General features: G+C 34.9%; 1 protein-coding gene across 1 annotated transcript in view; it reads right to left on the bottom strand.

Annotated features, from left to right (window-relative positions):
• Positions 1–16,012, bottom strand: part of BRIP1 (BRCA1 interacting helicase 1) — a 204,216-nt gene that overhangs the window by 34,552 nt on the left and 153,652 nt on the right. The window lies entirely within an intron of this gene.

The following is a 16,012-nucleotide window of genomic DNA, read 5'->3' as shown; positions in this document are numbered from 1 at the left end:
CTATACATTTCCTACCATCTCTCAAAATGTAACTAAGCATTTATCTATATTAACATTATTTCCCCTCCCCCAAATTTGCATTTATCCTTTGCCAGACATAATAGCTTAAGGATTTTCAAAATTTACTATACCATGTTGAAACAAATACTTTATAATGATCACTCTGCCTATGACAACAGTTGCTTTAGGAAATATTAGTTATAATTGAAATATTTAGAGGTAATATAGCAAATATTAGATTAAATAAACAAAATTCTCCTTGGTCTTTTATTTTTCATTAAAATGAATTAACTTTTATGTATGACTACATTATTTCAACTTCTTGAAAATTTTCAAATAATTTTTTACAATCCAAATGGCCTTTAAATTACTGCCAATATTTTACCTAGGGAAATTATTTTAGGTAAAAAGTAAAGAAAAAACTTTTGAAAGTAAATATATATAAAGGCTAACTTTGAAATATTTTTTATTATATAAAGAAGCAGATTTTTAAAAATAAATTAAAAAATTGTCTTTGGGTGAACACATTTAATTAGGGAAAGCAAAACTAAGGGTTTGGAAAAGGTAGAAAGACAGTACACCTCTTTTTAACGACATCAGAATCTATTTCATTGTACACTTAGGAATTATCAGGTACGAAAATCAATGCCCAATTTAAAATGACATAAAGCATATGTGAAAAAGCCAGTTTCTCCTGCCAGCAAATAGCTTAAATGTTAAGTAAACCAAAGGCTAGAAGAGATTAGTTGAAATGTCAAAAGACAACATTTTACTTTTACCTGCTCATCCTTATAAACAGACTCTCATCCCTCAGGCATGCTTTCCAAACAAATAGTTTCAATGTGCAGCAGCAAAAGGCCCATGGCAAGCTCTGCCATCTTGTAACTGTCAAAGAGATTAGTCTTTGATCTATTTGGGAGGTCATGTCCACATTCACATTAGCTATACAGTCTAATAGCATTATACCTGTTGACCAATGCTTCTTTAATGCCTAATGAGACAGACATTTTATGTTATGGAAGTTAACTGTGAATGGTTTTTCTAAGTTTTGACAGAAAGTAAACACCATAAAGTGAGCTCAAGTGTGGTTTGGAAAGATGATCTTTTAAACCAGTTAATATTACTTTTCAAATACATTTTACAAGGCTTTCCCAAATTAGAAAGCTACATTTAAGTGTATACTCTGGAAGGAGTTTAAACCACTTGCTCCCCATCCCCAATAAATTAGTGTATGTGTAATTTTGGAGGAGTATGTGAACAGCAGAGAGAAGGCAAACTATTTTATCAGAGGTTGCAAACTGAAGGCCCATGCCAACTCTCAACTAGCTCACTCATTTAAATAATCTATTTAACTCCTGTAGCAGCTTGTGTTTGTAACCCACTGGTTCAGATGCTACACTGATTCACAGAACATTTTTTCATAACTGGAGTTCAACATTCATACAAAATGAAAAACACCCTTAATATGGTAGTTTCTAGACAGCTGAAAATATCTCTGCATCACAGGCTAACCTGATATAAGTAGAGATGAGATCCTGAATAGCAAAGATAGATAATCAAGACTGAAGTGGGACTTAGGGAATTATGTTAAAATACCCATATAGCATTCAAGCAGAAGTTATGTGGGTTTGGATTCTGATTTTAACATTACAAAATGCTTGAGATCAAATAGTAAGTTCCTTAAGTCCTCCAATGACTCAGTTTTATTGGAGACAGTATAAGTAGTATACTACTGATAGCAGTAGTATATATAAAATAACCAAAAGGATCATACTGTATATGTCAACAAAAAATTTAAGTCACAATTTTGAGTATTATTTTTTCCACTTAGTCAAACCCAACAGTGCTGGCTTTAAATAGCTCTGTACAAGAGTAGCCTTTTACAAGTTTTACAAGTAGCTTCTGAAGAAATAAATGGTGTGATAAATATGAGCTGGAACTATAAATGCATCTCTTTACTACTGCCTCATATGAAAGACGGTGGAATTTGTCCCAATTCGTATACATATGTATTATGATTTCAGTAATAAATGCTCTCCTAAAAGCAATCAATATAGGCAGAATATACTTTTATTTTCTTGTATGTAAGCTTTATTTATTTATTATTATTTATTTTTTTTGCGGTATGCAGGCCTGTCACTGTTGTGGTCTCTCCCGTTGCGGAGCACAGGCTCCGGACACACAGGCTCAGCGGCCATGGCTCATGGGCCCAGCCGCTCCACGGCATGTGGGATCCTCCTGGACCGGGGCATGAACCCACGTCCCCTGCATCAGCAGGTGGACTCTCAACCACTGTGCCACCAGGGTAGCCCCTATTTTCTTGTATGTAAGTTTTATGACAAAAGTTCAAGCCTGGTAATAAGACTAAGAACAAATGATCAGCTAAACTTACTAATTAAAAATATTAAGAAAACTTTGCCTCAGAAAAATAAACACATTTGTCTAGCAAACATTCAAGAAGAACAGTTTTATATTTAGCCAAGGTACAGAACCTAAAATGTAAACATTTATAGCAAACCAAATCTGGAAGACAGAGACTGTGCATTAGACATTTATTGCTCCATATCTTCACAGTGTAAACACTTTTATCAGGGTATCACAATATAAATTCCAATGGTTAGAGTTCTAAATTCAGCATAAGAGCTTGTATATGAAATAAGTTAGCTAGATAAAAGGAATATAGCTGGTTTTATTTCATCTGGCATATTTTCAAAATTTCTGAAACACCAAGTTAACCAAATATAGTATATATATTGTTTTAAATGGGGAAAAATGGGTTTCTGCCAAGAGCTAAGAAGCCAGGCTCCCTTTTAGACTTAAATAAACACACACACACACAAACACACACACACACACTCGAAATGGTTTTCAATTGTTACTTACTCTCCTTGTTACACTACACTAGGAGCTGACCACAGTAATCTACCAAGAAATAAGAATCAAGACATAGTAACAGACATAGTAAGAATAATATAGCTTATCTCACATATGCTTGAAGGTTGCTTTGAATAAGACACTTTTTGCAGAGAAACCTGTTATACTTTGTGTCATAAATTGTCAGTGTTGAAATAAACAGCCTAAAAATTTCAAATATAAAAAAAAGAACAAAATGTATTCCCCTCAAATCAAGCATCTCTTGCTCTCAACATATTCAACCTCAAGTGGTTAAAATAATTTAGCTGCTAGCCCAGAATAGTTTATTGGTAACACAGTAACATTCAAGCAATTCTGAATAAAGGCTTTAGATAATAATAATGCAAAAACATCTGTCAGTACGAAGCAGTAGATCTTAGTGTTTCTTTTAAATTATGAAAATAATTTGTCAAGATAAGAGCCCAGGAAAAAGGTAGAAATTAATATTTTTCTATTAAAAGAAAAAAAGACAGTTAATACTTTAAGACATGCAAGAAACAACAATATATGCTTATTCTGTAAAGGGATAAGGTTAAAATTTTTTTAAAGAAAAATAGGCTTTGTTGCAATTTAGTTATGCTACCCATAATAAAATATTATCCAGATACACCTGAAAATGCTTAAATTATCATCTCTAGAAAATACTATATATATGTATATATATATATATATATATATATTTTTTTTTTTTTGAGGAAAGGAGATATGGAAAAAGCACACGGCTTAGAGTCAAAGCTTTGACATTTATTAGTTGTTTGACCTTGGGTAATTCACAGTACCCCATTTAGCTTCCTTTCTCAGTTTCCTCCTCTGTAAATGGAAGAAAATAATTCCTGCCCGCATTACCTCATACAGCTGGTTCAAGAAAGAAATGACAATGGACACGAAACTGTAAAGCATCATATATTAGAGGTAAGCAAGCTGGAGAGTCATTACTTATCCTGTATTTCTAAAAACCAATATAGGTTTGGGTGGCATGCTGTTGTAATATATTGTCGCATGTAAATGAAAAAAGTCATAGGACTGACAGACAACGTAGGTCATCTACCTTAGAGTTCTGACACTTAGATCAACTCTCTCTGAAGGCGCTTAACCTATACTACTCAACATAAGGACACATTATTTTATGTGACTTAAAAGTTTCTTCAGCTTATGGAGTGGCTACTTTTTCATCATATATCAATGAAAATATGTACATTGGCAAGACTCATAGAGAACAGTATTTAGTTTTGAAACATACCTTTTTCTAAATGACTTCTGCAATTGATATTAAATTTTCTGAGAAATTATAACTAACATTAGCACTCTTTAATATCCTTCAAAATATTTTTTGACCACTTTGCAACCTATGAGCTGTATTTGAAGAGAACTATATAAAATATGTTAGTGGTGTAATCTACAGAATGAGTACCTCATTGTCCTCTATTAGTCTAAATATTATTCCTTACATATATCTTACAATCTAGAGCTTCCCTTGTTAAAGTCTCATACAAGAGCCAAATACTATGAATAAAACCCTTCTAGCAATAATAACTAACAAAATGAAATATTGTCTTACATGAGAAAGCAATGTGAGACTGTATATGGAACCATAGGCTCTTGAAGGAATGTGACAATATTTAGAGGTTTTGTTAAGGGAAGTGAGTAGTGCTGCATTCAGCAAGTGATAGAGATCTGCACCTGCTCCTATACAACACTGGAAGATAAGGAGGTCTCTCATGGAAGAGGCTTGTGGATGCGAAAAGATATAAAACTAAGCACTGAGGCTCTGGGAGGACTCCACAAAAGTTTAGTGGCAATGGCAGGCATAGAAAGTAGAAGCTAATCCCAGTGAGAGGAGGCTCAGACTCAGAGTTCACATGATTAAATACCTTTAAAAATGAACTTGAGCAAGAGAAAATGTGCACGTAAAAGATTACGTGAGTACTAGAAAACACTGAAAACATACTTAAACATACTTAAACCTCTGTTTATTACCTCCACAGCCCAACAAATGAATTCTGATACTTTTGCCATCTAGATTTTTATATTATTATATTGAAACATCTTTCAAACGTAAGTAAATATTTGATTTCTAAAAAACATTTGTTACTTTCTACCTTTGCAATATTATTGTTAGGAATGTTTGATTCAGAGCTTCTCAAAAGTGAAGGTGTGAGTGTGGGAATAAAGCATGTGGGAATCATAGCACTTCAAAGTCTCCTACTTTATCTTAGAAAGTAATGAAGACTTCTGGTTTCAGGAAGGCAAAAAAATTTTTCTTCTCTCCTTGCCTCTTAAAAACCGACCCCAAATTAAAAGATAAATAAGAAAGAGAAATAGTCTCTATCTTCAATGAAACTAAGACATCTGTAACTTTAAACCCAAATAGATGACTGTGAAAAGCAGACTAAATGACTAAGCAGAGAGGCGAAAGTTCAAACCGAAGTACCCACAGAGCTACTGATGGGAAATAAGCCAGTTAGGCCAGCAGGAGTCCAGAAAGGCTGAGGAAATTGATGCATAGGGAAACTGCTGGAGGATATGTACCACAAAGATGAAATAAGAAACAAGAAACAGGAACAAGGTCTGAGATTCAGGAAACTTGGGACCTAACACAGAAGACAAGCAAATCAAATTCCTAGGATGACAGCAAAGGGAAATCTCAGGATATTGGCAGTTAAGTGAGCTTAAAGAGCAACTTAAGTCTTGATTGAAGCAGGAGATCAGAAGGATCCAAAAGGGATGTCTTCAGGGGGAGAAAAAGAACTGACCTATTATCTGACAGGTCTCATAGGAAAACTGTATTGAGAGGTGTTGCAGATTTATTAAAGATTTCTTTAAAGATATATATATTTAAAATATTTATTTATTTATTTGGTTGTGCTGGGTCTTAGTTGTGGCTCACTGGCTCCTTAGTTGTGGCAATGTGAACTCTTAGTTGTGGCATGCATGTGGGATCTAGTTCCCTGACCAGGGATCGAACCCGGACCCCCTGCATTGGGAGCGCAGAATCTTAACCACTGTGCCACTGGAGAAGTCCCTAAAGATATTTTTAAAAGAAAAAATAAAATAGTTAAAGGAAATCATTTGACTACAGTGAACAATATTTTCATAGTCATGATAATGTGAATGTTGACTATGGATTTAATAAAAAATTGTGATTTAACGATATTGGGAGGATGTAAGAAGGGAAAGGCGGAGTAAGTGAGCTAAAATCCTATCTCACGTAGGAAGTAAATAGTTAATGTCTAAAATTGATTATATGGATGTAAATACCAGATGAAATAGATAAAAGAAGTGAAAGTCACTGCTTCTCAGAAGCAGGGGCTGGGAAAGGGGTAGAAGCCAAGAGATTGTTAATATAAGAAACCATCTAATGTTTTTAGTATAAATCAGGCTCTTAGTAAAAGTTTTATTGGATTTTTTTCAACTTGATAAAAAATAACAAAAAAATAAATGTAGATTGTTCATTTTAATTCATGACATACACTTGTATGTTTCATTATATAAAACAATGGTGTTCAACTGAGAGTGATTTTGCCTACCAGAAGATACTGGCACTATCTGAAGACATTTTTGGTTGTCACAACTGGTGAGGGAGAAACATTTGCTGCTGGCATCTACAGGTAAGTCCAGAGATGCAGCTAAACATCCTACAATGCACAGGACATCACTCACAACAAAAAATTATCCTGCCCAAAATGTCACTACTGCCAAGCTAGAGAAACCCTGCTATTAAGTAATTTTAAAGAACAAATCTGGTCATTTTGATGTGATAGGAAATTACACTATGACTTATTACATAGCTTACTATATTCCTTGGCACACCGGGATTATCTGTCCCAAAGGTAGAAAGCATAAATTGAACTCATTCCCAAGGTATCAAACCTTAATCTCAGTGAAAAACAGTAAAGACTGATGCTGTAAACACTGATGTCTACTACAGTTTATATTATCTTTGACCTTAAGACTTTATAATTGGAAAAAAACAAGTGACACACTCACCTGAAGCCCATCTATATATCTGCACCCTGTAGGCTTTAAGAGAATCTAAGTAAATTGATTAAAATCTACTACAACTAAAATTCTGCTCTGAAGAAAAAAAATTAAAATTATTTTCAGAGAGGTTAAGAAACAATTCCACTGTTTCTCTTGAGGTAGTGCTACTGATTATGCTCTGTGCCAACAGAATAAGTTAAGTGTCAATCAACCTTACAAGTCCCCAGCGTGATAAACTCACTTTTAAAACCTTCAACCTACTATGAGAGCAAAAGTAAAATATAAAGGTTAAAAATTTCTTGTTCTCACCAAAAAAAGAGATAAACACAGGAAAATAACTTCAGAATTTTTCAAAAAACAAACAAAAGTTTTATTTGCTTTATTAATTATCCAAAGGTTTAACTTGTAGCTATATTCAGGTATGGCTTTTTGCCTAAGGAAATACAATGATATGAGTATTGGAAAGAAAAGGCTATCAATCAGACTTGATGAAAATTTTGTGATTTTAAATGTTTCCTCCCCCAAACCCAAAAGATTCCTTTAATAAATATGGGGGAAAAAATTTTTAATTTAAAAATACCTCAGCAATTCATCCATTTATTTTGTAACTTTATATTTGTTTGTTTGTTTTGCAGGACGGATGGGAACAAAGAGTTTGGTTATCTCATTTTTCTCTGTCCAAGGCAAATTATAAGTTGTCAGTGTAGATGGAATACTTAGATTTAAACTAGATTTTAATTTTTGAATTTCAAGATATACTTAGAACCTGCTTTAATAATACTTCTGGCCAATCTTAAAAAAAAAAACAAACTAGAAAAAAAAGTTTTCTGAGGAGGAAAAAAAGGTTTAAATAATGAGGATAAACTTATTCCAGACATTCAGAGGTGACGAGGTTTTTCTTCCATATCTGTGATTTGGCCTAAATGTTTCTAACAATTCCAAAAGCCAGTTGCTGGACTCCTAAATGTTAGAGTTTAGTATTACAGCCCTTTAAGTTTATATACACAGCCATTTCCCTTGGGTATCCACATATTATTATCAGGGCTAGATCCAGGTGGGTTTCTGTATCAGATGCTACACTATAACCGGAACCCCACTACATTCTGACCTCAGGCTCTATTACTGGATCTGGTTTCCCATAGCTTAGAATAAAGTCTCAAATCCTTAAAATGGCACACAGGGCCCTCAATGATTTGGCTTCTTAATAAGTCTCCCAGCCTCTATTCACATGCCATTCTCCCCAACTCACTCTCTTCCTCAGCTTCTTTCAATTCCTGGGAATAGCTATCCTCTTTCACACCTCAGGGCCTTAGCATATGCTGTTCTATCTGCTGAGAATACTCTTACCCATTCTGCTCACCTACATAACTCTGAGCCTTCTTTCCTGTGTCAGCTGAAATATCACTTCCTCAGGAAGTCTTTGTTTACCCCTAAAGACTAGGTTAGGATCCTGTTATACATTCTCATAGTTCCTGTGACTTTTTTCTTACAGTCTTCATCACAACTGCAATTAATTGCTTCTTTATTACTTTAATTTCAACATTCCTCACAAGAGTGTAAGCTCCATGAGACAAGGGGCTATAATCTGTGAATGTATCACCATGTCACCAGTCTATAAAGTACTTGGTACTCTAGCCAGATATTCAAAAAGTGGTTGTTTCACTTTTCTGAATAGTCTTAATAACTTGAATAGTTTTATAATCTGGCCTTTGATGAGGCCATTCCACTTGATCAAATGTTTGTATGTTTGAATCTCAACATAGACAAGATTCAAATCTCATTTCTCTGAGATTTGAATTTCCATCTATTTTAGGCAAATCACTCAAAGTAAATGGATATCTGGATGGGAGGTGAAAGGTGCTGCTCAACTTCACTTTCCCTAAGCATTGGAACACCCAGACCCTGTCCAACCAAAACATCCTGTTACACGTTCAAGTACTTTACTAAATTATAGACATCATTAGAAGTAGCATCTTGTTTATTTCCGCACTTAACTGTATTTAGTACAAATCAGGCTCTTAGTGAAAGTTTGTTACTGAATGAATAAATGAACGCTAAAACACTCAACATCATTAACACAATGATAAAAGTGATTCAAAAGGAAAATACGAATCTACTCAAAATTATTAGTAAAGGTTTTTGTTTCTGAAATCAAGTTTGTCTTGATATACTATAACCCCTTGCATTCCCGCCTCCATTCATCTCCTCAGGAATATTCATATTGCTGTCAAAGCAACAAGAATAATGAAGGAACAACAACAGTCTACTTAAAAAGAAATGTCAGATTCAAGAATTCTAATACTGCCATCATCTAATAATATTTTGACACTTGAAAGCACTGGTTTAATGTGCACTCAATTTTATTAATGCTGTTATCCTCTGGGGCAAGCAAGGGATAACAGCCCTTTTCTGAGGTTTATAAAATGCCAAGAATGCATGGTAGCTTATAAATTTATGTGTGTTTGATATAAAGTCAATAACTAACAAAATTAAAATAGATGCCAGTATCTTTCAATCATTAATGTAATTTTTCAAAACTGATTAAAAAATAATATACTTAAATAGTCCAGTATCTTCAGAGCTAAAACAAGTTTCCCAAATGAAAAAAGGAATTCATAATGATTATCATATGCCAATACTGAGATAACTAATCAGATCACTATCAGAATTTTAAATAGTTTCCAAATGAAATCTATTTTGGTGATTCAACATACTATATTACTAAAGCAAAATAATACACAAACATAAAATTTATATCTTATTTTAATAATTGTAAGAGCTCTTCTGATATAGAATATTACCATCAAATTTTACTAAACTTGTTGTAGAAATCTAAGATACCAACTGGAACATTTTTAAAGCATAAAAATTTTTAGGCACATGCCATGGTTTATGCATTTTTCTTCAGAGGAAAAGGCACAATACCCATGAAGGGAGAATATTTTTATATACTACTAAATTGTGCTAAAGAATACAAATAAAATGGAATTTTAAACTCGAAATATCGTACCTTACAACGTCTCACAAATTATGCCCATGCCACCAACTTGAGATGTGGATGCCTGAATTATAAAGTTGAAGGCTGTCTAAGTTTTTATATCATACTAATTGGCCAAAGGATTTGTTTTAGATATCCACTAAAAGGGCAGTGTTGTTATACTGTGACTTAATTGCATTAAAAGAAAACAACTTTTCTTTTAGTTATATTTTTCCACCAACATCTAATCATATAAAGGCCTTGGTTCACTCTCCTGTCCCTCAAATACTTTGCTTTAGTGCACAGAAAGTTTCCTTTTTAGCTATTACATGATTAAGTATGTCCTTATAGAATGATAAGAAGCATCTGGGAAAGGTGGAAGTGAAAAAAATCCTCACCAGGAAAGTTAGCTTAATGCCTGTCCTTCAGAGTGGCCCGTTATCAACATTTCACAGTGGGTTTCTTTATTTTCAGGTCCCTGAGGTATGTGCAATAAATTATGACTTGAACTAAACAAGTCACACTTGGCTCCAAAATGAAATTTTCCTACCTCTACTTTCTAGTCCCCAAGGTGGGAAGAGGAAATCCTGGTCACAGCCAAAGAAGTCATATTTTTGGCTCTAACATACATTTTCCTGCTTCTCTAAAAGCCTAACTCTGCAGTTGAGACTACAAGAGTCTTAAGTTAGTATTTTAAACTGTATTTTAATTTTGACTTCCATAATCTGTCTCAAATTTAAGAAAAAAATTTTAGTATCATAAAATTAAGGTCATTGCCCTCTTTGTCCCACTCAAATCACTTTTCTAACTCGGACACTGACCTTAACTCTTTAAAATATGAATTCAAATAAAACAATAGAGAAAACAAGACAGAAATAGATTGTTTTGTTTTCATAAGATAGAATATTTCAGGTTCTCATTTACAAATAATTTCCACTTATTCTGCATGATAGGCTGAGTACTAATGTAAAAGAAAACTGTGAAGTCCTAATTTATGGTCCAGTAATTTGAAGTATTGTTTTAGGTTTGGAAGAACCATTTATGGAAATCATTTAGTTCATCAATGCATTTTATAGAAAACCAGAATATGGCAGACACACCCTGAGGTGACTCCCAGAGAGTCATGTCTTGTATAATCCTCTCACCTTGAGTGTGAGCAGAACCTGTGACTTGCTTCTAGCCAACAGAATGTGGCAAGGGGATGGGGTAGTCACTCCCTTGATTAGATCATGTTATAACGCAAAGGTGTGAGGAAGTTACTCCTGTTATTATGTTGTTGTATGGCTCCATCTTAGGAGACTGCAGCTAGACAGTATCTTGTTGGCCTTGCATAAATAACCTGCCATGCTGTGAGAGGGCCTGTGAGAAGGCCACATAACGAGGAATTCTGAGTAGCCTGCAGGAGATGAGAGCAGCCCCTGGCTAGATCAGTCCTACAACTATAAGGAACTGAACTCTGCCAACATCCTAAATGAACTCGGAAGAAGACCCCAAGAGCCAGATGAAAAAGCAGCCCAGCCAACATTGACTGCAGTTTTGCGGAAACGTGAGCAAAGGACCCAGCTAAGCCACACCCAGGCTCCTGACCCATGGAAACTGTGACATAAGAAATGTGTGCTGTTTTAAGCCACTATGTTTGTGGTAATTTGTAACACAAAAAGAGAACACTAATATAAAGAGTGGTAGCCAGTATGATTAATATACTCTCTCCATTATTATGTTCTACTATGTATTAGGGTGTAAAATGCTATTGGAATTGAGTATTCCCTTCATAACTCCTTTAATGATTTATGATTGTAACAACATACTGTACTGCCTTATTATAAGTAATATTAATGTTTACTACTGTCCTAGTCATTATCATCAAATAATGATCACTATCATTATGATGCCTTAATTAAAGAGTCCAGGAATGGAGGGTTGTTGTTTTTTAATAACAATGCCAAGTAAAACAAACAACAAAACCAAATTACTATTTTGATAACTTATATTAAATATACTGAACTTTGTTTTATTTTAATTAATTTTACTTTAATATTTAGTATATATTTAATACTTAATTATATTTAAATATATAAGTATACATATATTTAAGACTTTAAATATAAATATATTAAATAATAAACATATTAATCATTAATTAAATCAACTTATTGAACACTCACTATATTCCAAGGCAATATTTAATTGTAGAGACAAAGATATTTAAGAAATTGTCCTAATCTTTGAGGTAATCTAACAGATTATAAAACATATTTATAAACACTAAAATATAATATAATGAAGGCAGTGTAAGTATGTGCTTTAGGAAGTAATAAAAAATACTGGTAAAAATAACTATGTAGGTAAATATAAAAGCCAACATTATCATACTTTTCGTTTGTAACTGTTTTTTTTCATGTGATTTAAAAGGCAAATGCATAAAACAATAACTGTAAATTATGTTAATGGCACACAATGTATATATAAAGATGTAATCTATGACAATAACAATATAAAAAGGGAGAGACAGAGATTAACTCCAAGGTAACACTAAGAAAATAACTGAAAAATATACACAAAAGGAAAGAAGGGAATCAACATAGTACATAGCAAAAAACAGCTAAACACAAAAAAGGCAATAATGAGTGAACTGAGGAACAAAAAGCACATAAGACATGCAGAAAACAAATAGTTAAATGGTAAAACAAGCCCTTCCTTATCAGTAATTACTTTAAACGTAAATGGATTAAACTCTCCAACAGAAAGGCAGATATTGGCAGAATAAATTAAAAAACATGATCCAGGACTTCCCTGGTGGCGCGGTGGTTACGGATCTCCCTGCCAATGCAGGGGACGTGGGTTCGAGCCCTGGTCTGGGAAGATCCCACATGCCGTGGAGCAACTAAGCCCATGTGCCACACCTACTGAGCCTGCGCTCTAGAGCCCACGATCCACAACTACTGAGCCTGCACGCCAAAACTACTGAAGCCCACACACCTAGAGCCCGTGCTCCGCAGCAAGAGAAGCCATCACAATGAGATGCCCACACACCGCAACGATGAGTAGCCCCTGCTCGATTCAACTAGAGAAAGCCCACGAGCAGCATCAAAGACCCAACGCAGCCAAAAATAAATTAATTAATTAAAAAAAAAAAACATGATCCAACTATATGATGTCTACAAAAGACTCATTTTATTGTTGTTGTTGTTGTTTTTGCGGTACGCGGGCCTCTCACTGTTGTGGCCTCTCCCGCTGTGGAGCACAGGCTCCAGACGCGCAGGCTCAGCGGCCATGGCTCACGGGCCTAGCCGCTCCGCGGCATGTGGGATCTTCCCGGACCAGGGCACGAACCCATGTCCCCTGCATCGGCAGGCGGACTCTCAACCACTGCGCCACCAGGGAAGCCCGAGACTCATTTTAGATATAAGGAAGTTAGACTCATTTTACAACATACACAAAACTTTACTCAAAATGGATCAAATACTTAAATTTAAGAGCAAAAACTATGAAACTCTGACAAAAAACATTAGGGGCAAATCTGCATGACCATGGATTTGGCAATGTTTTCCTAAATATAACACCAAAAACACAGGCAACAACGACAAAAAATGAAGTGAGCTTTATTAAAATTTCAAACTTTGTATTTCTTTTATATCTTATAGAAGTGTACTATTATTTTCAATAACTTGTTTGATCATTTATAAATTTTAAGAAATCCATAATGGTGCTCTGAGTTATTTCATATACTCAGATATTTCAGGTACTATTATATTCTGGTCATTTCCAGAAGATAAAAGTCCTTAATTATTATAAAAATTGCATATCTATACTCTTTTTTTTTTTATCTTTTTTTTTTTTTATCTATACTCTTAAAGCTTATAAACATCAGTCTTTTGAATGAATGCTTTATAAATATCCTTTAGTTATTAAAAAAAAAAGGCCAAGACTCCTTTTTGGAGTCCTTATTCTAAGCCCTTTGCCATGTGTGGTGGAAAATACCCCCTTCCCCCAACCCCGCCACTGCTGTTGACTTTGGGCTTGGGCATATGACATACTTTGGGCAATATGTTAGTAGATGTGACATAAACAGGTATTTGAAAAGTGCTTACACAGTCAAGCCTGCTCTCTTGTACCCTGCCATTGCAATAACATGCTTTGGCTGGTCTGTTGGTCCACAAAGGATGAGATCCATCAGCACAGCTGATCCAGTTGAGTGCAACCTATGTTGGTCAAACCATAGCAGGGTGACTGAGCCCAGCTGAAATCATCTGTTGCCCACCCCACCCTCATAGATGCTGACCCATAGTAAATGACTGGTATTTTAAGCCACTGAGTTTTAGAATTGTTTGTTAGACAGGAAGAAGTGATCCAGACATATGCAACAAGAAATACACTTCCAAGTCTTTGCAATAATGACTTTTCCTCTTTTTCTGTCTGTCCCTTGATCCTGCAGCTCAGACTACTCTTGGGTCCACCCTACTTGTCCCTTTTAGGAACCACTAGGGAAACTCCTTTAGAATCACCCTCCTCTCCTCCCTATGCAGACCTCATTGAAGCTTCTGTTATTTTGCTATTTTATACAACTGGAGCCATTGGAATTCAAATAAGCACAACTACGACAAGTAGGACCATTACTGAGGGATGTCAGAGCAGGTCACCGGTATCTTGTTTTTTAAACAACAGACTGAGATGTTGCCTGGGAAGAACTTATCCTGAGGAAAGAAAGCATTAAGAAATCCAAGATTGGTGCAATAACAACACCCAGAATCACAGTTGTTGGGAATGACAGTAGAGAAAACAGAAGGTAAATGTAATTTTTTTTTCCTTCACAAGTAACACTTTATTTAATTTTAAGGATTTTTCAAAGAATAACATAATAAACACTTGTGTTCTCCCCATATTTTCTTTAAGCTTGTTTTTTAGTAAAACAGCTATTATAGGAAAAGCTAAAGCCCTTTTGATAACTACCCCCAATATCATTCCTTTCTCTTCTCAATCACAATCACTATTATGAGTTTGATGTGAATTCTTTCAGGATTTGTTGCTTTGTGAGTGTAATATTTAGTACAACCTAGTTATTAGCCATAAAGCTCCTTTTCCAGCTCTCAAGGACTCATACATAGGTCCAAGAATGAAATAAGATACAAGCAAAAGTTGAAAGAGCTAGTTTTAGGGGGAAAAATTTATATTTAAGATGTGGGAAGAATGCGTAGTAGAAAGTGTGGGAAAGAGATTCTCTCCACTTAAACAAAGCAGCGTTAGTACAGTAATATAGGGCCAAGGTAAAATGATAAGACATCAAAAAAAGACAGTACCACTGCCGACAGCAGTACAATCAGCAGAACTCAGCTTCAGTGGAATGAGCACTAATACTATTGATGGTGAACACAACAGTTTTCTTGAGTGGATGTCTACTGTTTCATCAGTAGTAGTAGTCAGAGGCAGCATTAGCCACTTTAGAATAGGAGCCCTGGGAATGGTCATCAGCACTCTCAGTGGTAGCACTGGTGGCTGGAGAAAGGCAGTAGAAGCCACCAAAGTACTGTAGGCTGAAAGGATTAAATACCTCCTGAGGACTTTCAGAAATTTTGACAAGGTCCAGAGGTCAGGGAAGAGTAGAAGCTAATTAGAGAAATATTATTACTGTTACTACTATATAAATCTCAGTGTCTAGTAAAATATTATCAATAAAGAAGATAACTGCCTAGGGAAAGAATTCTTGTTTTAGTATGAGATCCTAACAGGTTGTATCCTGGGAGGGATATGGATTATACTCAACGGAGTCAGCTCAGTGGCCAGAAAACCTCAAGTCTTGGTCTCAGGTTGCTAGCAACTTCAAATTCCTGTAGGAAGTAAAAGAAAATCCTCCCCGATAAAGATAACATCACCTTAGGCTTCAAATTATTACTACAAATAATTTTTCAAGTACGTTTAGCAAACAATTAGTGATAATGAAGCAAAACTCCTGTTTCTGACCAAGGTAGAATACCTGGTTTAGGAATATCCCTCCCATTGTAAGTAACTGTAAAACTGGACAAAACAGATAAAGCAACTGCTTTTAGGGAGTAGACACCAGGCAGCCTAAAACTGTAATCTCAGAGATAAAATAATCTCATAAGATCCATTAGGTGAACTCTATGATTCTCAGCTCTCTTCCCA

The sequence above is a fragment of the Lagenorhynchus albirostris genome, chromosome 20, assembly GCF_949774975.1.
Source record: "Lagenorhynchus albirostris chromosome 20, mLagAlb1.1, whole genome shotgun sequence".
Lineage (NCBI taxonomy): Eukaryota > Metazoa > Chordata > Mammalia > Artiodactyla > Delphinidae > Lagenorhynchus > Lagenorhynchus albirostris.
Note: the sequence above shows the minus strand (reverse complement) of the source record. Positions and strands in the feature narration are given on the sequence as shown.